Below are 23,391 nucleotides of genomic sequence, written 5' to 3'. Positions count from 1 at the left end.
CATGAATTTTACTGTCTAACAAGACCATTGATCCATAAAATGAAAGCAATAAATAATGTACTGCAGTCACACAATCAATCAATCAGTAGCTGAACTGGGTTCCACACAGTCACACAAAAAAGCTGCAAAAACAAACACACAAAGTAAATAGCAAAAACAGACAGACCTCAGTGTAACACTCAAAACAGAAGTGTGGCACTCAAATCGGAAGCATAACACTCAAAATGGAAGTGTGGCACTCAAATTGGAAGTGTAACACTCAAAATGGAGCATGTTTGGCTTCCGAAAAATGTTCGCAAACCGGAACACTTACTTCCAGATTTGCAGTGTTTGGGTTCCATGTTGTTTGAGTACCAAGGCATTTGAGAACCAAGGTACCACTGTACACACATATAAAATTGTGGTTTTATGTTGTAACCGCCCTGAGACCTACAGATATAGGACAGTATACTACTACTACTACTAATAATAATAATAATAATACCCACCACCACCACACACACACCAGATAAGCCAGAGGTGCTATCACAGTTCAAAGATGCATTTCAGCCAGGCAAAAATGCTTGAGAAGGTCACAGGGGAGGGCTGTTGATCTGTGTAGCCTGGGGAATGGGTGTGGCTTGTGAAAAGTCCTGGGGGCCAGACAGAAAAGCCTGGAGGGCTACATCCAAATCCAGATAGGAAGGAGTAGAACTGCAGTGGAAATCAGTCCCTGAACTTTCCAATCCACCAAAGGATTGCACAAAGATTTAGGGGTCAAGAGTACCAAAAGCTGCTGAGAGGTCCGGCAAGGCCAACAAGCTCAAAGTCCCATGTTGATCTCCAGTCAAGATTGCCCAGCAATGGCTGTGGCAGGAACACACTCGGATGTGTCTTGCTCACCCTGCAGCAAAGCAGCTGTAATGACTGTGGTAGATACTTGCACAGCGCCAGGCCTTTGCACAACAGCAAAGAGCAATGACCTTACAACATGTTTTGGCCTGCCTTGTGTGTTTATCCTATGCTTTACCTTCTCAGTGGCTTTAACTGAGGCTAAGGTCTATAGTGTTCACACTCATATTGTACCTTTGATGTCTGTTCCACTGCATACCCCAAGGATATTTGTTAATATTTGCTCAACAACCAATTTCTGAGAAAAAACATACAAGTCTGGGATTCATCAATCCAAGTAACAGAATTATCACTCTATCCATCTATGCTGTATACATGAGTACAGCAGTTTCTTTACCTCTTTTGCTGGAGAACATGGTAAGAAGGAAGTAGATGGTAATCATTCCCATTTCACAGGCTGAGATGTTTCACGGTGGTCTGTCTTATCACCTTCAGATTCAGGGAGACTCCCGAGATCATGGCACCTATGCAATACTGTACAAAAGGACCTATCATGGGAAAAATGAAATGCAAATGATATGTTATTTTACTCTTCATTGGACCTACATAGGTTGGTGTGAGTGCATATGCACCGTTGAGCTTCTCAAAACTCTTAACCAGATAAATGAAACCCATCTGATTAAAAGTGCTGTGAGAGTTTAAAAAAGAGCACACTCCTACACCAGCTTGATAATAAATAATATAACTGTACCTACTTTACACCATGTATCCTTGGGATCAACATTAGAATAAGTGAATTACTGGGGTACAGGAGAGTATACAAATATTCTAACTCATTCTTCATAAACCAGAGACGGTACTGAAGTAAAGCACTTTAGGTGAATACTAAATGTGCTAAGTCTTGAACCGGTTTAAACTGGTTAAAAGAATATGTTAGCATGTTTTGTTGGCTGAGAAAAACAAGATGGAACAGCTCAGATCTTATGATAAAGTTAGCAACAAAAAGAGGAAAGGAATTTGTAGGAGAGCCTTGGATGAGGAGGGGTTGTGGCCTCACTGGGTGACCCAGAGAAGGCCCCCTGACACAAGAAAAGGAAAAGTGCATTTGCTACAGATATTACTCAATTCACAGTCAAGTGCCTCAGACAACACTTCACATTGTAGAGCCATTCCATCACCCCACCTTCATCCCACTTCACACAAAGAGCAGTGGTGGTAAGCCTTTGTCTGAACTGTACTATTTCAAATTTTATTCACATGGTAGTTTACTACACAAACACATGAGATTCCTACAAATTAGGGAGAAGACAGGCAGACCTTCACCCTGACATCTAGATCTGCTCTTTTAACAAGGCCTATGCCTAGAGGTTCTTGCTTCAGGAAACTTATCCAGCTCACTGCCACTACTGGGACTGTGAGTTCTTTTCTCCCTTCTCCAGAAGCACCAGAATAATTCATGTATAAGCATGCTGACAACTCTCTCCCTCACCAATTAATCCAGACACAATTTCTCCTGTTCTAGTGTTTTTCATGCTTTCACAGGTGTTTTCCATCACACTGTAATTCTGTTTCTACTTACTTTGAAGCTCCATTGAAATCAGCAGGATTTACTGCTAAGTAAATGAGAAAAGACTTCTAATTGCATTCCAAATACAAGATCATGCACAACAATTTGAATCAAGGAAACAATCACCAGTTAGGTTTCTAAACCACACAAGTTAAAGACTATTCGTGTTTTTTGAGCGGGCTTCATCAAACCAAATGTTTGGGTTTTTTTGTTCTAACTGAGTTTATGTCAGCCCCTGGCACACAGCAGACACACAAAAGTGCAGCTCCCTAAAGACTTACTAGATTTATTATGGTGTTTGCTTTCTTGATTTACACTTCACTTTATCAGGGATAAGATTGCCCTATCATTTCTTGGCAGGGCCTCTTGTGCCTTTAAAAGCTGCATTCAACAGGTGCTGCTTTTTTTCTCAGACAGTCATGCTGCTGCTACTTTGTGACATGAAAAATTGCACCTCTTGAGACCCTGGCAAGAAAAAAAGTGGCATTCCCTACAGGGGAATTGGGAAGATTGGGGAGGAGGGATTTGTCTGGGCTGGAAGTGAATGACATCAATAAAATACTGTTTGCATATAAGCTCTGCCTGAAACTGTTATCAGATCCTTGTCCTTCCCTAGTCTTAACTAACCATTTCAAAGGGAATGCAAATGCCTGTGTCTTGTGCCTTGGGTGCAATAAAGTAATGTTGCATCTCTGTTTTTGTGGTTTTGTCAGGTTGCCCAGCACATAGGTTTTCCTATGCCTTATTTCAGAAAACAAGTAAGTCTTACATTAAATTGATAAAAGCAATGCATCTACGCAGCATTCATTGTTCTTCTAACATACACACTCACCCCTCTAACCCTTCCCATGTTTTCTTAGCCCCAAATCCCATTGAGCTCAATGGTAGTTACTTCTTGGTTGCAGCACTGTAGCCTGATACTGGAGCAACCTTGCCCTTTAGTCCAGGGATGGAGAACCACTGGACCTCCAGATGCTGTTGGACTACAACTCCCATCTTCCATGACTACTGTCCATGCTAGCTAGGGCTGATGAGAAATAGGGCTGTTATAAGAAGAAGAAGAAACTGCTCCTTTTCCCTTATGGGTTACCAAAGAGCCCATATAGAGTCCTTATGTAGGTTTTTTATCGGTAGGAGAAAATAACAGAGGCCAACCAGAGAATATTGAGAAGCAAAACAGCTAGTAAGCCTGATCTTTATTAAAGCTGTTGCAACAGGGCACTCCCCACACACGCAGGAAGAAGGAGGAGACCCAGAACATTGGTGTGCAAACTCTTATATAGACATTTGAAATTGCCTCCCCTAGTTCTCAACAGAAATTTCCCGATTCGAATCTGATCTTCTAAATTCTAAAAGAAAAACTCTTTCCAAAACTTACCGACTCCTCCTTGACTGGATAGTCAAGGAGGGGGAGGTAACAGTGGCAACGGTGAGGTGGTCCCAGGATTTTGGCCACTCAATAACCATGGCCCAATGGGAAAATTTATGGAAGATCAATTGGAAATTCACAAATTGTTACACGATTAGAGAGAACTTTCAAAAAATGCAACATCAATGGTATCTAACACCATGGAAGCTTTCAAAAATGTATAAAAATGTATCAAGTAATTGTTGGAGATGCGGAGACTCAGGAACATTCTACCATATGTGGTGGATATGTAGGAAAATACAGGTATTCTGGGAGAGTATACATGCAGAACTGCAAAAAATGCTAAAGATCTCTTTCAATAAAAAACCAGAGGCCTACCTCCTGGGAATAACAGATTTGGATATTCCACAAAAGAGGAAGGGTATCTTTTTATATGCGACGGCGGCAGCAAGAGTTTTGATCGCAGCAAAATGGAAGAGTAATGAAATCCCCTCTATTCAAGATTGGATCCAAAAGCTGACAGAATATGCTGAATTAGATGGTTTATCAGGAAAAATAAAAAATAAATCAAAACAGGAATTTGTTTCTAAATGGGAGGTTTTTAAAGAATATCTGAAAAATAAATATAATAGTTTAAATTCTGTTGCAGCATTCGAAGAACTTCAGTAATAGTTGCAAGGTAGATATAAGAAATTAGATTTAATGAGAATAAGTTTAATTATGAAAAAAGTGTATTGGCAATAAGTAATATAAATTTGAAGTATGGAATAGACGGGAGGTTGGGTCTTTGGTGTTAAGACCAATAGATGTTTTATTGTTTGCTAAGAATATTAAGCGTCTATGGTTATTTTTGTAATTTGTGTGTAATTCGGTATTTGTGTTTTTTGTTTGTTTGTTTTTCTTGTTGTATAAATAAAAAACTTTTTAAAAAATGAAATTGCCTCCCCTGTAGCTCAAGACCTCCCCCCCAATACATCATACATACATCACAGAAGGGGTGGTCTACAGCAGAAATCTGAGTGTGTTGTTTTTCTCCTGTCTGCCAGGATACCATTTGACCAATATTTTGTGATGATGACTACATAATTCCTGAATCCAGGTCCTGAATCCAGGTCACAGGCTCACCCTATTCATACACACACACACCCTTAAGACAGGATTTGTGAACAAAGAGACAGTGGGGAGGCTTTTCCATTTCCTTCCTCCTTGCAGAGAAATATTTGAGGTGACTGAGTCAAAATGGCTTTAGGACTGTTTTGCTGTACTGTATCCAGATATGTGGTTCATATATTTATGTATGTGTTTGCCTTGTACAGTTATGAACATTTATTTTATATATATAAGACCTTAAAATTCCTATAACAGGGTGGTAGTCAACTAATGTGTTCTGTCAGTGCAATAATTTCCACTTGTGCAAAGGGACTTTGCCTCCCTCTCTTCTCCCTGTGAATGGCCCACACCCTACCCAAATCTGCTGCAAAGGGCTGGGGAAACCCCCAGAACATATTTGGATGGTGGGGGAAGGAGGTGAGAACATTCCATTGCAAACAGAAAACCTTTTGCTGATGGAGTGTTCGCAGAGTGCTGCTACACTTGGTACAATCCCTGGAACCCACCAACACAGGTTCCCCATCCTTGTTTTAGTCAGTGGTAGAGCACAAAGAATGAGCCCAGCCCATTCTACAGACAGAGATTGCAGACAGACAGAGAGACAGAGAGCTAGACAGACAGACATTCTCTCTCCTGCAGTCTGAAGAGAAACAGTCCATTCTTCCACTTCAGGACTGTTGCACCTCATCCTCTCCAGATTTTACAGCGTGTGCTACTGGTGACTCACTTCTGGTCACTAGCCTAGTTTCTGTGCTTAGCTTACTTACAACTTCCCTGCTTTGGAGATTTTACTTCCATCTTTTATGCTCTTCTATGGCAGATGGGGGAGTGGTAAACCAGGATAAAGCTCATAGTTGACATTTGAAGAGTTCTGCCAGTGGATATGGTTTGGATAAGCACTCCACTACCGCTGCTGCTTAGCATTTCTGAAGCTTTAGCTGAGTGCTGTATGCTGTGCTACAAAACACAGAAGTGTTGGTGTCACCCCATGGCTTGCAATTTACACAAGAAAGACAGGGCAGTGAGGGGTGGACCAGTGAGGAAGGCCTGTGGGTATGGAGGATCAAGCCAAGTGAAGCCAGGGGCTTCACAAAAGCCTGCCCTGGAGCTTTTTTCCTCCTCAGTGTTCCTGCTTGGAATTGTAGAGGTGTGTGTGCGCGTGTGTATGCGTGCGTGCATGTGTATCAGAGACAGAGCGAGAGAAGCATCTGCAAAATGCACTGCAGAGCCCTAGAGATAAGCTATTTCTGTGCTTCCCCTGGTGTGCTCAGTCTTAGAAGCCACTGATGTGTATGTTATGAAGGGCAGCTCGAAGAAAAGGGAGCATGGGGAATGGGAAGGCAACCAAGCTGTACCTCTGGGTGGCAACCAGCATGAAGCGGAGGAGCAAGACTTTCAGATGCAAGAGAAGGATGATTGAATTCTTGCCTGCAGCGCCAACATACAGCATGCACAGGAGGGGACAGTGTGTTGGCACAGAGGCCGTGTCTCCCAGCCTTTGCCTAGTGACCAGCAATTAGCTTTCAATGGTGTTTGTTTCTCCAGCTAAGGGAATACCTTCCACATTGTCAGGACCAAAAAGTCTGAGTCTCTTTGCACCTCACATGGAAGCCAGAGGCTGTTGGAATGAATCATGCACCTTCTTTCTCTGCTTTCAGTGTCTCATGCAAAGGGAGACTTTGTGAAGGGAGAATCCATGTGCTCTTGTTGTGGATATATATCTCCCTCCATGTGTACATATGTAAATGTGAAAGTTATCCCTTTGCACCAGGCGTCAGAAGGGTGAAACGGGGAGTGTGGCTCACTTGCACGTCCCTTGCTTCGGCCTCACATGTGAGGCCACTTGCAGACACCCACAGGAGCAAAGTGGTCCATGAGATAAAGATCAGCTTAACTCCTGCCACCCCTAAGTCAAGTTGCATAGTTACTAGTCACAATGATTATATTCTATCTAGACTGACAGAGGCAATATGTCTCGGAATGCTTATTTTTAACAGGTAAATTTGATTGATTGATTGATTGATTGATTGATTGAATCAAGTGAGTTTGCCAAAGGACTGCATAGTCCTCTTTGAGGGGGCATGGGGAAAGAGGAAATCTGCTTCATCCATCCATATACTCTCCAAAATTACAAACCTTATTGTAGCCTTCATAGGTATTGCTCTTAGAAGCTTGTGGGATGCTGATTTGGTTAAGACTGGGGGAACTCAGGATGTGAGGCTTGAGGGTTTCAAAACTCCCCCAAAACACACCTCATTTCCTATATTCAAGCATTTGTCCACTTTCAAAGCTTAATTTTCTTCCCTGTCAATATTTCAGTGGCTTGAACTAACTGCTACTTTCTCTTTGGAGCCCTCTAGTGTCCATGAGGCTTTATGGCTTTAGGCACTTTCCCCATGAAATGATTACCGTAATATCCTTCAGTTCCTATCATCCCTGACTGTTAAAACACCTGCAGCATGTTAGCCTCCTTGCAAAATTTAAGTGCCTTACCGCACTACCAGTGCTATCGATGGCTACCAGCTACCAGCTTTCACTCTTGTAGGCAGTATGCCCCTGAATGCCAGTGGCTGGGCATCACAAGTGAGGAGAGTGCTGTTGCACACAAATTTTCTTGCGAGCTTTCCATAGGCACTGTGAACACAGAGTACTGGAGAAGATGGACCACTGGCGTGATTCAGTAGGGCTTCTCTTATGTCACAGTACTGCTCTATGGATGGAGAAAGAATGATGGTGTCAGCACACCTAAAGACATCAACTCCCACAGTATCTGACGCTGCTCTGCTTATTATCCTGCACTCCCAGTTTTATCCTTGCCTACTCAAAGCACCAATTATGCTAAATGTACCAGCATTAGTTCCTGTGTTTCCATCAGGGCTTATCCATATTTGAGCATTATTTAGTTGTTAATCCTTGCTTTCTCAATTAGAATTCAACCGGAGTAATCCAAACCTGCACGTACTTGAATTTATATATGAGGCACAACTTTGGTCTTTCCCGTTCATACCAGTAGGAGTTCCCTTTTGTGTTTGCCCCAGCCTTCTGTTATGTTGGTTCTGTTATGCCAGTTAAGTGCCAACAGGGCATGCATGCAGCTAGCTGCTTGCACACATTTTAAATAAACAAATCCCATACAAAAAGTGTGGAAAAGCACGCAGTCAGGCCATTGTAAAATTGCCTGCAGTTTTCTATTTTTTAAAATCTGAGCGATCAAACGGGGGAGGGGGACCTTCACTCAAGAGCACACCAAAAATAGTTACATGAGCTCTGCCAAAAAAGAAATGAAAGCATTGAGGAAGTATTGGTCATGGAAGGGGAATAGCAGAAAGCAACAACTGATCCACCCACACAAAAGCACAGAAATAAACTGTCTGCTACCCCTGGTGGAGTGGTTTGAAGCTTGATTCCCCCCCCCCCCGGTTTATTGAATTATCCCTGTATTGAGTAAGCCCAAATTTACAGGGGAAAGCATTAAAATTTGTGTTTTTTGAGGGTACTGTCATGTGGACTACACAAATTAATCATCAATCTGTTTGATAAGATTGTATGACTGACTAAGGAACTAAAGACCTCACCCACTACCCATTGTTTTATCTTCAGCTAATACTTAAGGTGAAGCTATTGTAGGGTCCATGTTTTCTTTCCCGCTTTTAATTACCTATTTAGCTTTCTGACTGATGTGCTTCAACTCCATATCCTTAACCAACAAATGTATGTTTTCTGATTGACAAACCATTAAGATAAATGCATATCTGATAACTAATCTTACCCATTTTGCTTTCCCTTTTTTATCTCACTCTTAATTGCTTTGTGTGATAAAGATCTAGTTACATCATGCGATTAAGAGTGAGTTATTAATTTTACTCTAGAACATTTTCATGTGTCTTCTGTTACTATAGCAAGTACTATCAAAGTTGTTGCGCACTGTATAATTTTGGATTAGGCATGGATGACCTGTCTGTTTTGGGTGGTGTTATATCCCACCTTTTCCTCAAGGAGCTCAGGGTTATCCCTGCTCCTCATTTTATCACCACAACAACCATGTAAAGCAGGTTAGGCTGAGAGGCAGTGACTAGCCCAAGGTCACCTAATGGAATAGAATGGTGGCCCTTTGGAAGTGTTTCTCTTTAGCACAAGGCAGGGCACCTGATCTTTGTGAACCCCTCTTACTTAATGCATCCCCACTGTACTCCCTAAAAGCATTTCCAGAGGATTTGGAGATCCTCTGGAACAGTATGGTCTGTGGCACAGAGCACTGCAATTGGTAGGAGGAGATTTGCACACCTAACCCATCAGCCTCACCTTGCACACCTAACCCATCAGGGCTTATTTCTGATTAAAGCTGCCTAGGAAGGAAATTCTTTTTTTATAATTTCTATTGAAATACTTTCTTGGTTTACGAAAGTACATGCATTCTCTCGTTTTTTCAGGTTGTAAAATCTTTTCTACAGATCAGTTACATTTGATATGATAAATTAGTGTTGTGTACAGTAGAAGGTCGGGAAACAAGAGAGTGAGGGAGAGGAGGGGGCTTGTGGTGAAACTGATATTCTTTTACATATTGTACGTGTGGGGTTTTGTGTCAGCGTCAATTGGATAGGTTCTCTTTCTATTCGCTTATTACATTTCCCAGGAAGGAAATTCTAATTAGAGGTAAGCATGGTGAAAAATGAAGCAGGGCAGCTTTCACTCTGGATTAGTTAATCCAAAATAGTTTTGTCTGTGGTTTTACCTGTCATAGCCTCTAAGTCTGCCAACTGTCGGTATGTGGCAGTGAGGATTACTCTTGAGGAACTGCCAGGCAGTGGCGTAGCGTGGGTTGTCAGCACCCGGGGCAAGGCAAGTAATTTGCGCCCCCTAACCCATGGATTTGCGCCCCCTAACCCTAGCCCCCAGATGTTGCGCCCGGTGCGGCCGGGCCCCCCCTGCACCCCCCACGCTACGCCACTGCTGCCAGGGACTGAGCCTGAGTCTTTCTGCATTCTCTACCACAGAGCTAAGGCCCTTCCCCAATAGAGTGGCGCCCTCTGCTGCACATGAGGACAGCCAGCTTGCTTGAGGAGTAGGTTGCATGGCACATACATACAGCTCTGTCCATGAACCCCCCCCCCCAACTGCTCCCTGCCCCTCAGCACCTGCCTCAGTTCTGCCTAATGGTAGTAGTAAGGTCTCACCTTGCAGTCATAGGTTCATGGGCTATTTGTCTACTCCTGTCACGCTGAGTGTGTTTGCAAAGCTCCTGATTCATCTGGGCTCCCTCGTCTTCAGGCTAACTATATACCAGTACTTGTAAAATCCAATATGTTCAACAGGTGGCGCTGCATCCTCACCATTATTCACACTGAAAAGGTAACACAGAAGCAGCCTTCTGTAGTTATTGCCTAGGTAGTTTATCTCATAGCAACCTTTTCTGCATCTCTTGGGGACAATTTAAAAGAACTCGATAAGTAGTCAGATCCCTCAGCAACTACTCTGTTCTTCTGCAGGGCAAACAAATGGCACCGTAATGTGGAAATGTTGACTACCTGGAAGATCAGGGATAGCAAATGCGGTGTCCTCCAGAGATGCTTTGGACTACATGTCTCATTGGCTATGCTGGCTGGGGCTAATGGGAGTTGTAGTTCACAATGTCTGAAGGACACCATGTTGTCTACCCCTGCTGAAGGTATTACAGACTCATAGTGTTGAAAGGGACCCCAAGGGTCATCTAGTCCAACCCCCTGCATCCCAGCCAGATGGGTGGGGTATGAGTATGATGATGAAGAAGATCTACAGAATATTCAGGGATATACAGAATTCTTGAGTAGACATGGAAGCCAACCAAACTTAATCATTAAATAGTACTAGTTAATATTACAGTGGTACCTCAGGTTACATACGCTTCAGGTTACAGACTCCGCTAACCCAGAAATAGTGCTTCAGGTTAAGAACTTTGCTTCAGGATAAGAACAGAAGTTCCGGAGGCATGGCAGCAGCAGGAGGCCCCATTAGCTAAAGTGGTGCTTCAGGTTAAGAACAGTTTCAGGTTAAGTACGGACCTCAGGAACGAATTAAGTACTTAACCTGAGGTACCACTGTATTCAATTTTTTAAAATTAGTAATAACCATAGAAATATCTTAATGTTAATGTATTTAAATAAACCTAAACACTTGCTGTAGCATGGAGATATGGGTATATTTGTGAAGACCTAGTTAAAGTGGATGGGGTTTGCTTAAAATGGCATCCGGCTAAAAGCCAAGCCTTTTTGGCAAAAGTATGCTAGTACAGTATTCTTTAGTTACTGAGGATGCATGTTTCCTGAATGGGCATCTTTCACCCTACAGGGATGGGGCCTGCAACAATCTGTACCGAGCTGAGAAGTAAAACCATTGGCAGAGTTTAAAGGACAAAAAGAAGACAGAGGGAGGGTGTGAAGAGAGACAAGGGTAGAACATCAGGCTTTGTTACTTCTCTGTATGAGACTTGGGAGCTTGGCTTCCTCTATGTATGGATACTCTACAAATGAAGCAAACATTACAAAGCTCCTTAAGTCTCCAGTGCCCTCTCAACCAAAGGAAACTAAATCCAGAAGCACTCACATGTGTGCCATGTAGTGGTTAGAATGTCAGACTAGGACTGGGTTCAAATCCTCACTCAGCCATGGGCCTTCAGCCATTCACATATTAACCTACCTCGCAGGGATGTTGTGAGGACCAAATAGGGGTGGGGAGCCATGTATGGTCTCCTGAACTGCTCAGAGGAAGGGTAGGGTTAAAATGTAATACATAAGTAATAACCATGAATTTTTCACTGCCAAGGGAAGCGGGGTGAGCATGTGTCTGCCTATCTTCTGCTCCCATGAACATGCCCACGACCAGCAATCTTTCCATCCATCCATTTAGAGGACTAATTCCCAAGGACTGCACCAAGGCACATTAGCATGCCATGGAAGAACTCCTGGTATCTAGTTAGTAATACATACATTGAACCATGAAATGCTCCCACTCTCCCCCCCCCCCCTTTGGACTCACCTCCTTCTAGTCACCTCAGCTTTGGAACTGAATAGCTTTGCTGCATCTCTGCATCAGGTTCACCTGATCTTGCAGAGCTGCAACAGAATTACCTGTCCACGAAGAACTAACTCACCCAGACTCACCCACAGACATAGGAACTGGCATCTTATGAAGGTGAATGGCTGTTATTTTTGCACTCTAAAAGTGAAAAAGTAAGTGTGTGTGTGTAACTAATTTGGGAAACAGAAGTTTTTGGATAAGAGCCAAGCCAAGCTCCACAGTTCTGATTCTTGCCACCAGAGGGGGACACTAAATCTACAACCAATCCACAACGCTTTTTGTATGTTCTGTTATTGTATGCTCGTCTCTGGTTGTCCATGTATCTCTTCCCTTCTAGAATGGAGAAAAGCTACCAAGTTTTCCTTGTGCTTGTTATATGAAGGGGACCATGAATTGCCCCAATTCTGCTGCTCCTTCTGAGATCAGGGAACATCCAATCTATGCCAGCACACTGCATAGCAGTGATAAAATTATGGGCCCTGGGGTGTTCTTGGATCCAGCGGAGCAAGGCAGGAAAAAATAACAGTAACTGCATGTGTGAACAAAAACAGAAAGACCAGCTTAGGCAGCACCTACCTTACCTTTTAGGCCCTTCAGGTGTTTACACCCATTTCCCCCCTTCTTGACTCATTCACAGGAATAATCAGCTGAGGTGCCTAATGATGGGGAAAGGGCTCTGTGAAAGTCTGACTTGCTGTTCATATTGTGGGACAGGGAATCATTAAAGAGCTCTGGGAGAAAATGGCTACAGGGCATAAATGGGGGGTGTTTTGGGGATCCATGGCTGTGCTTGGGTCCAGCTGGGAAGTCTTTGGGTGGGTGTTGATTTTCGACCCCAGCCTCTTCCCCAGTTTTTCTACATACATGCACCAGGGAGAATCAAGAGTCCTTGGAAAGGGCTAGACAGAACCAGCCCCTTCTAATATGCTACAGGAGCTGCTGGTGTCAGCATTTCCCAGTTAGAGTCCACAGCAGGTATGGGGAATAGTGTGCTCGATATGTTGTTGGACTTCAACTCCCATCAGCCCTAGCCAGCACAGCCAATAGTCAGGTATAGTGGGAGTTGTACTCCAATACCTCCTGGAGACCCAGAGCTTCTCCACCTCTGGTTTAGAGGGCATTTTACTGCTGGCATCGACAGCAAGGCTGCTACCTTCAGACAGCTGGGCAGGAAATAATTGCCACTTGTTCAGAGATTATTGGCCAGAACATGGAGGGGAATAAAAAGAGGAATCTGTCATTGCAAGGAATATTAAACACTGTGGAGAAGGAGGAAGGGGAGTGGGTGGAGAGAGTTTTATCGCCTCCGTTTTGGAACTGTCTTCAAAGGCCAGTTAGCTCTAGTTCAGTACTACTTTTCACTGAATGGAACTGATCGCTGGGAAGAAAGTTCTGGGATTTGGCCAGGAAATACCTTTGTTTGGATGGTAACATCGGGCTATGAGTTATCCAGAGTCCGGTGTTGCACTTCCAACAGCAGCCATTTCTGGCTGTCTTAGAGGAAGAGCAGAGCAGCACAGTGCAACAACAGGAGCAGAGAAGACAACTGATGATTCACTATCAGCATGAAGTAGTTAATGCTGAGGAACACTTTAACCTGTGTATACAAAGCAGGCCCCTCAACACACACACACACACACACACACACACACACACACACACCCCAAGAGTTCCAGCCAGCCCAGTATATGTCAGCTCCAGAAATGACAGGTACAATATTTTAGTAATCCCACATCATATGCACACTCTCAAATCTACTGATCAGGTCTCTTTGTCCGGTGTGTACAAGACATTCACCGCACCCCCCCTTGCTCTTCCCTTACTCATCATGGCACAGAAGGTCTTTGTTTTGCCTGTCTGTTATCAAGGAGACCTGCCATCTCCTCCTTCAGCAAGATGGTTGGTGGGGGCACAGGTGGAGAACTAGTGGAGGCCCAGGGCTGAGAACCATAAAACAACCGGGGCGCAGCTGGGAACAGAGGAGTGAACAGAGAGAGGGAGGGAGGGAGAACGAGAGCAGATAAGATAGAGAGAGAAATGCAAACTATGTCATGGGAAGAGATGGAGGGTGCATGTGGAAAGCTGCTGTAGGCCCATGGGAAAGGAACTCGGGTCCATGGGCTGCCTCCTCCCCCAGCCCCTGGCATCAAAGCCTCCTTGCCTATCAGTGGGAGAGCTGCCCGCCCGTCACCCACACACCTGCAGCTTAAGTGGGGGCTGGGACCAGACAGAATGTTGCTCTGTCACACAGAGGGGGAGCCGGCCTAAGTCACCTCCCCCACCCCAGTTTCTGTCTGTGGCTGCCAGAGGAATGTGACACCCGCCCCAAGACCAGACCCACTGGCCTGACACAAAGAGCCAAGGCAGCAGCAATTTTGCACCACCACCCATCCCAGCCTGAGAATTTAAACAGATACCCAGAATCTGTTTGCAGTGCTACAACATTGCATATCAAATATATACCAGAGCACCCTGAAGCATCTGCAGAGAGACAGCCGGGCCATACACACATAATATTGGTGGGCAGGAGGCAGGGAAAGAAGCTCCTTAAATCTCTCTCCACTTACCTATCTCAAATCTACCTACCTATCTATCTACCCAACTATCTACCCATGGGCGTAGCCAGGGGGCAGGGAGGCAGCTGCCCCCCCCAATCAAGTAAATAAATAAAAATAGTTAAGTATTTTTCAGTTAACTGACCAATCATATTGCAGATAGCTCAGTTCTGCCCTCCCCCCACAACATAAATCCTGGCTATGCCCATTTATCTACCTATTATATTTATATCCTGCCTGTCTTCCACGGAGCTTAATATGAAAAATATCATTCTCCCCCTCTCCATTTTATCCTCAAAATAACCCCACGAGTTTGTTAAGCTCAGAGGCTGTGTCTGACCCAAGGGCCCCCAGTGAGCTTCATGGCCAAGTAGGGACTTGAACTTTGGTCCCACAGCATCCCTTCCAATTCTCCTGAGGAATGGCAGCATTCCTCTTCTATGCTACATTTTAAGGATGCAAGCCTAACCTGTGTATCTGGGAGTTAAGCTCCCAGATTAACTGAGCTTCTGAGACAGGTACGAGATGGTGCTGTAAGCCAGTAATGCTTACCTGGATATTGCCAAAGGCCAGAGAGTATTTCAATAAAATCTCATCAGCCGGTCAAAACAAAGGAGAATCTAATCCCAGAGGAATAGGAAATTCAGTCCCTGGAGTGCAGAACAGTGGAACAGCCTTTGCCAACCTAGTGCTTGGCTGTGACATATGGCCATCGTAGTCCGAAACATCTGGAGGGCACTAGTTTGGTGAAAGCTGATGGGGCCTCAGACTCATTTTAATGTTGCTGCTGGGTACCACCCCAGAATCTGCCACCAGGAGGCAGGCTTGTTCTTCTCTGGCTTCTTTATTCCCTTCTCCTTTTGGAAGCTGGCTGGTTCCTTTTTGTTAAAGCCCATGCTTGAAAGATTAGAGCATGCCAGCATATGGCATGAAAGCGACCACTTGCACAGATAACCTGGGATGTGGACTAAGCTTTTTGCCCAATCTAGTTCACAGTTGGCCTGCCCAGTGCCACGAACTGGACTCATCCACTTCAGCCCCGACTGGGCCAGGCGAGCTGGGGTAGCACTTCCAGAGACCACCTTCTGCACAGGAACAGGTCAAAGTGCTGTGGACCACAGCTTAGAGTTGTGAGCACCGGATTCACTCCAACAAGAAAACCGCCCCCTCCTCTCTGGAGAATCAGCAGAGAACATCAGCAGAATCTTGGATATGGGAGGGGTGAAATCTGTGTCTGTTCAAGAGTGGAGAGCAGCAAACCCAGCAGAAATCATCCATGAGCAAATGCAACATCCTTGGAATACAGTGACAATCTAATTGCTCCATTCCCAATGCACTGGGGAAGGGGCTGCCCAAAAGGGGCTGGGAGAATGATGAGACAAAATATAATGCAAATGGGCTCAATCCGGGGGTGGAGGTAGTGTCCTTTGGCTTACCATGGGATGGCTGCCAGACATATCACATTGGTGTGATTGCTTCTGGCAACTGAATCTAACAATTTTGCTGGAACAGAAATTTTCCTGTGGGTGATCCAAACCAATCAGAGATCATGTAATGAGCAGAACAGCATCAGAACACTACACTGGTCTGTCTCTCACTTCTGCCATGGAGCTCATTTGGTGGCCTTGAGCAAGAATTTCCCCTTCAGCCTCTGCCCCCCTCTGCAACACAGAAATAATACTACTACCTTACAGGGATAGGTTGTAAAGATTAAAAGAAAATGTAATCCCAGCACTTTGAACACTTATCAAAGCACTATATATGTAAATGCTTATTTAGTATTACATCTGACATTATGATGTTCTTCGACACCAGTAAATAAAATCATGGGAGTAAAAGCAACCAATTGGATTCGGCTGTATATGCTGGCATCAGTATTGGAAAATGATAGCAATTTTAACCAAAAAGCAAACATTTTTGCATAGTGTCAAAAAAGAAAGCATTTTCCAGCAATGCCAAAAATGATTGCAAAAAGTGATGAGTAACTTTAGTTCAGTGCTGTCCTTAATGAAGTGCTGCTTACTTCTGGATAAGTTTACATCAGACCTGGATGTGAAAGTTTTCCTAGCTGATTCTACGAACACATTTCAGTCTGGATTGTGTCACCCCTGAGGGCTATTAATGCAAGACAGAAAGTGGAATGAACTGTCTAGCCAATGTAAGTGTTCCATTTGAATTCCAGATGTAGGAAACCTCCCCACAAAAAGAAAGAGGTAAACATACTTTCTGAAAAATAGCATTAGCAAGTACCAGGTTAACCTGAAATGTGGATCCATCAGAAGATCAAACAGAATGAAACACACAAACTGGGTCTGCCTCCTAGTGGGTCTCTTTCTTACCTGCTCAGAGATCCACATGCTTCCACTTATTCTCTTGGTCATCAAAATGACTGCTCAAAGGGATTGCCTTAATCCTCATCTAGATGATAGTTTAAGAAAATTACAAAGCTAAAACACAAGGACCTCCCTGGTTGGTTGGTTGGTTGGTTGGTTGGATGCTTTGTGATGTCATTGTTGCTACATGTCCACACAAGTGAAAATGTCCCTTGCTGGCAGAAGAGCATGGAAAGATAAGAGAGGTAACATCTTGAGTCTAGCAGGGTCACCAAAGCAGCTCATCTGAAAAGAAAGACTCTCTACAGCCCTGGTTACAGTAGTGGTGGAAAGACACACCCTTGCTAAAGCATTTGGCAACTCTTTGCTGGTTGGTGGGAAAACATTGATGCTTTGTGAAGTCACCACTGCTGTTATGTGTCCACATAAGTGAGAAGACCACCTGGAGGTAGGAAGAGCATGGAAGATTAAGAGGAGCCAACATCCCAAGTCTGGCCGGGTCATCCAAGCTGCTCAGCTGGAAGAAGAACACTGCACAGCTCTTGATCCATTTCTACTTGTAACTAACAAAGATGGCACAGGAAGTAGACTGGCTCAGCAGCCAGGCTGGTGTGTGCAAGATAAACCTCTACAGCCCTGCTACACATAAAGACCAGGAACGTAAAGTGATTTGCTTTGTCGACGTCGCCAACCTGAACTCAAAGGAGAGAGATGGAGCTACTGGTCGATCCAAGAACATCTCTGACCCTGACAATGAGCTGGACTTGGCGAATATGGAAGAGAGGGAGGTCATCATAATCAAGGACAATGAGCAAAACAGCTGCTTTAATACTGAGGGAGCAGTTTGCCTTTTCAAGCAAGGATCCATTGATGATGACAATGTTGTCAGCTGGCTCAACAATGACCTCCAGAAATATGCAGTTGGATTCCAGCATGCGCTGACATGCTTAAGAAAGCCTCGCAATACTAAGGTACTTGACTTGGCATCCAGGAACAACAACAACACTTCTTCCAGCGCCGGTAGTGAGGGAGGGAACTCAGATGACATTGCCTATTACGCCAATAAGCTCTGCAACTTAGTTGTTGAAATGACACGCAAGGAGATCAAGGAGAAATGGGAAAGCTCAGGGAAATGCACCCGCCATATCATTAGCCCCCACAGCAACAGGAACAAGGTGAATATAGCTGAGAATATGGAACGATGCAAGACACCTCCAGAAACCAAGAGGGACGACCCATTTTCAGGTGACATGGCAAACCACAATGACTTCAAGCAACATGAAGCCATGTATATGGACAAAGAAAGGAAAGCAGACGACATGACTTCCATAAGCAAAGGGATGATGGTGTATGCAAATCAGGTTGCTTCAGACATGATGCTGTCTTTCCTGAAGACCATGAGAGTCCAGAAAGGTAGGCACCCTCCGCCAGCATGTGCCGTTTTGAAAGAGGTACTTATGAAGCACACCAAGGAAATCGTATCAGACTTAATAGACTCCTCCATGAAAAACCTGCACAACATCACAGGGGCACTCATGACAGACTCTGATTTTGTTTGTGGACTGAAGAGGAACCTTTACAAGGCTGGAACCCAGAAGACCGCGGAGGTTTTGGAAGTCATGGTGAAGCGCTTGTTTAAACTCATCTTGGGAGATGATAAGCAGTACAGAGCTCAAAACTTCACCTTTGCAACCTATAAAGCAGGGGGGGCCCGGGGCCATTGCAGTCAGGGCATGCAGTTTGCATCCATGAAAAGGGAGTCTTGTGACCATGGAAAGGAAAGAGCAGGTGGCCCATGCCCAAGGAAACATTTCCCAGCAGGAACCAAGATGCCGGACAAGCAATCCCTGGATCTGTATGCCAGAGAGCTTCTGATAACAGCATTGCAGCAGATACAGCAGCACCTGCTGGAAAAGAACAAAGACTGTAGACCTCGTGAGTGCAACACCTCCTCATATGGCTACATTCCCCGTGACTATGATAGGGCGGAGGGGAGCTGTGGCCCAAAATTCTCACACAGGTCATGTGACAGAAAAGCAGACCCCTGCCATTCGGACAGCCTGAAAGATAAAGGACACCTCATAATGTCCATGGTCCAGAAGATTTTGGACGAGGCTGGCTTAAATCTAGACGAGAACTGTGGGGACAAAAACAGGGGATAGGAGCAGAGGCCTTGGTGGGGAAGGAGCTTCCCAAACCAGAACCAACATAGAAACATCAAATGCATATGACAATATGGAGCAAGATGGATTCAAGCACATTTATCGACCAACTGATGGAATCTGTGGTGAAGATGATCTCTCTTTTCATAACTAAAGGCATTTGCTCTGGTATTAGCTAATTAGATACCATCATCACAGCCCCACTGCAAGCAGCAGTGGCATGAATTCAAACTGGTTGATAAAACGGTAGCTGGGCAAGATCATCGATTAAAAGCAAACATTAAAAAGTCAGAAGAGGAGAGAGGCCCTGTTATTAATTCCCTCACCCAAGCTTAACAAAAGTAGACCAGTAACAGCTAGTTACCAGGTGTTACCCAAAGAAACAATAGTGACTAACAAGACTTCTTCTGGTAGGTGGGACAGGGTTAGAAAGTACACCACCATCCTCTTCTCGATCCTGTACATCTTAGGAAGGCCCCTGTTTTCAGCTAGCCCTTCTCAGCTTATCAAAAGCACATTTGGATTAAATCTACCAGAAACCCAATCAGGTCAATGTTTTGTTTTGCATTAGAGTTTGAAATGCTACCCTTAAACATGGCAGCAGCCCTTGCAAAACTTGGTGCCTTCCAGATGTTTTGGACTACAACTCCCAATAGTTGCTGGCTGGGGCTAATGGAAGTTGTGGTTCAAAACAGAGGGCACCAGGGTTGGTAAAGTTTGCATGAGAGGAGCTCTGAATATATGGGAGATCAGTTAGGGCCCCTTCTGCCCTCCCTCACTTCTAACACTAACATCCATTTAGCCAGATGATGCTCTTTCCTTCATGGTCTCTCCTTTGTGGCTGGAATTTTGATGAACCACAGACATGTCTGAGATCTGTGCCGGGACACACACACACCACAGCTGCGGGGGGTGGAGAGTAGATGTAGGAGCCCCTGCAGAAGCAGCTCCTACAGAGTTTCACGTGTGAAGAGCATAGCAGCCACTGGCATAAAAAAGTGTGCCCCCTAGAGTGCCAATGAGCTCATTGCAGCAACAATTCTGGTACACAAAGACCTAAGAAAGTGCCAAGTACATGGATGTGTGTGAATTATAATCAAATGTCGTTCAGTGTCAAAGCCTAAAGCGGTCACTTGAAAGTCAAGGGCAGATCCACACTGTACATGTGAAACACATTCAATGCACATTTAAAGCCCATGACACACCCAAGAATCCTGGGGATTGTAGTTTGTTACGGGTGCATGGAATTGTAGCTCTGTGAGGGGGGAGGGAACTACAGGGAAATGGGAAATACTCCTATCTCTTTAAGTTTTTTCTTTTGAACTTTAAAGCTGTCGCCTAAAGTAAATGGGGGAAGGGGCTCTAATTTTATGGGGTGGGCTCTGATTTTGTTTGGAGCAGCAGTGCTGGGGAGTTTAATGCTCCTGCCCTTTCCCAGATCTAAACTGCCCCTCCCATATCTGCTTCACATTTAGTTTCACAGTGGGGGGAAATGCAAATGCAATGCAGGCACCTGTATCCTCACACTGCACTTATTTTGGCCCTGAGATGCACACGCCATCTATAAATCAGTGCATCACATTCCCTGTGCTACTCATATACATCATAAACACTGCCTCCTACTCATTAAAGAGTTCCAAGGATCCCTTTGTAGACAAACAGAAGGGACTAACTGGGCTGATTGATTCTCTTAATATTTTGTCTTTCAAAGCACTAGTGATTTATTTTCCCCTAATTTAATTAGGAAACAAACTCCCAGAATTCACTGCATCAGCACGTGATCTATCCTGTTCTCCAAGACTTCTGGGGAGCACTGGAGATTTGACAGAGACTTCCTTTTTGTATCATCCTCTTGCTTTGGGGGGCTGGAGAAGATTTTAATGTTTCAATCTCAATTGAGGATTCTGTATTGATGAATACACATATTTATACAGTCCCTGTAGTAGTCAGAAGAAAAGTCATCACTTATGTCAATTTCCACTTATATGACACAGCACAATTTGGAGTGGGGGGAAAATATATGTAAACAAAACAGGTTGGCATAAGTCAGTGTGCGGAAACCGTTTTCCTAAACAGCAACTGACTATCTTCCTAGAGCACCTATCTCATGAACCATGGCATCTGCATCCACAAAATGTATGACAAACTATAAGCGTTGAGGTGTAACAAAGCCAATGGTAACACTTCCAAAGTTACCAACAAATAAACTTTTGGAAGTTCTACAGCAAAGTATCAAAACAGCTTGGTGCCTTCATTATATATCTTTAGGCACCAGGCGGAAACATTTCAACCAGGCATTCAGCTGATTAACATTCTCTGGCTTTTTAAATTGTTTGTGGAATGGAGTTTTTGTTTTTATTATGTTTTGTATTCTCATTTTGTATTTTTCTGTTGTGAATAGCCCTGAGATCTTCGGCTGAAGGGTGGTGTACTACTACTACTAATAATAATAACAACAATAATTACAATGAGTATGAAAGGGTGAACTAAGAGCCATGAACCTGGATGAGAGACTGGTCAGTGCAGGGAAGGAAGCAGCCTCCTCCCGGCTGGAAGCCCATATCCAAAGGGCCAGTGACTCAGGGCAGGAGGGAGGGACTAAGTGAGAGGCTGGAAGGGGTGGCACTGTAGCAAAAGCAGCCCCCCCCCCCAATGCTCCCCGACACTAATGAAGATGAAGTGAGCCAACTCCTTTCTTCTCAAAGGGAAATTTAGTAGCTAAGAGAGAAAAAATGCTTTCAAGTGTATTCATCTAGAACAGGGCCCGGCGGCTAGAGATTCCTGCGGAGTGAGCTGGGCCTGGAGACATGAGTGACACGCCGAAAACAAAACAAAACAAAAACCCAGACATGTAAATGCACACAGCAAAACACAAAGAGGTGCATGCAGGTGCATGAGCCCTACAGATATACAAAGACCTAGCTTGCCAGCACGCAGAAGGACACAGGACTCTCCTGGCTGTCCCCAACCCAGTTAGCCTGGTATTCTGTTTCCAAAAGAGGCCTCTGCAGAGGGTGTTTGCACAAAAACTAGGGATCATCACACTAAGCTGCACATCTTGAGTGTATACATGCATGCACACATACAGCTTAACCCATGCACACAAGTGCATGGAAGGTCACAAATACACCAAAATGTAAGCACCTAAGTAGGGCTTATGCCTGCGTGGCAGTTTTGAAGGGCTACCGCTGTGCGTGTGCTGCAGTCTGAGCAGGCACTATGGATTTTGCCCACACCAGTCTCTTCCTTGTTTCTGATCTGCTATACTGTAATCAGCAGTGAGTACCAGATTGGTGTAGGTCATGAACTCTGAATAGTAGGGTTCATAATACTGTATAAAAAATAAGATACCTGAACGTTTGAGCTATCATAATGTCAGAGCCTCTGTCTATAATATTTAAGAATGATTGGAGAACAGGTGAGGCCTCTGCAGACTGGAGGTGGGCAAACATTGTTGCCATCTTCAAAGCGGGGTGGGGTGGGGAGTCAGGAAGACCTAGGCAACTACAGACCGGTCAGCTTGACACTGATACCAGGAACAGTTGTAGAACAGATAATTAAGCAGCCAGTCTGTGGGCACATAGAAAAGGATGCTGTGATTACTAAGAACCAGCATGGGTTTCTCAAAAACAAGTTAGGTCATCTTTCTTTTGTTGACACAAGTTGGGTGGATCAGGAGAATGCTGTGTATGGTAGGTTAGTATCTACACACACCTCTGTATCTGCCATCTAGGCAAGCAAGAGGCATTATCAGAGTTCAAGGACGCATTCCAGACAGGTAAAAATACTTGGGGTGCAAAGCAGAGCTGGTGAGGGGTGTGGTCTGGGCAGATGGGGGCTTGGCTTGGGGAGAGTTCCAAGGGTCAGACAGGGGCCTGTGGGCCACTCCTGCTCTGTTTGAAAAAACACACAAAGAGAATCCTCTATGCCCCTCTAGAAATTTGGTTTAATTAATGTACCTCTTCCCACTGCCTTTTGTGATTAGACCGTCCCCATGCCAGGTATCCAATAACATTATTTTATTGTACCCCACATTTTTGCCAATGTGGAACACCAGCACCAGATAATAGCAATTTGTAGTGCAGTGCCATGGGACACGGGTGGCGCTGTGGGTTAAACCACAGAGCCTAGGACTTGCTGATCGAAAGGTCGGCGGTTCGAATCCCTGCGGCGGGGTAAGCTCCCGTCGTTCGGTCCCAGCTCCTGCCCACCTAGCAGTTCGAAAGCACCCCTAAGTGCAAGGAGATAAATAGGGACCGCTTTCTAGCAGGAAGGTAACGGCGTTTCCGTGTGCGGCGCTGGTGCTGGCTCGCCAGATGCAGCTTCGTCACGCTGGCCACGTGACCCGGAAGTGTCTTCGGACAGCGCCGGCTCCCGGCCTCTTGAGCGAGATGAGCGCGCAACCCTAGAG

At 44.7% G+C, this 23,391-nt stretch overlaps 1 protein-coding gene and 1 pseudogene across 7 annotated transcripts in view; one reads left to right on the top strand and one right to left on the bottom strand.

Annotated features, from left to right (window-relative positions):
- Positions 1–23,391, bottom strand: part of CDK5R2 (cyclin dependent kinase 5 regulatory subunit 2) — a 45,337-nt gene that overhangs the window by 4,464 nt on the left and 17,482 nt on the right. Inside the window, exons 1-4 of one of the 6 annotated variants that reach the window (XM_081201640.1) lie at positions 16,825–16,954; positions 12,512–12,586; positions 10,052–10,218; positions 1,229–1,379 (exon numbers count right to left, since the gene is read on the bottom strand). The gene's annotated coding sequence lies outside the window, so the exon portion shown is untranslated. Of the gene's footprint in view, positions 1–1,228; positions 1,380–10,051; positions 10,219–12,511; positions 12,587–16,824; positions 16,963–23,391 lie in introns of those variants that run through there. The other 5 variants (XM_081201639.1, XM_081201641.1, XM_081201637.1 and 2 more) reach the window with 5 other exon arrangements.
- Positions 17,041–19,274, top strand: LOC308591004 (A-kinase anchor protein 4 pseudogene; annotated as a pseudogene). The gene has a single exon. The product of its transcript is annotated as an A-kinase anchor protein 4 pseudogene (transcript).

The sequence above is a fragment of the Podarcis bocagei genome, assembly GCF_964188305.1.
Source record: "Podarcis bocagei genome assembly, chromosome: 1".
Taxonomy (NCBI): Eukaryota; Metazoa; Chordata; class Lepidosauria; order Squamata; family Lacertidae; genus Podarcis; species Podarcis bocagei.
The sequence above is the reverse complement of the archived record's forward strand: the minus strand, read 5'-3'. Positions and strand labels throughout refer to the sequence as shown.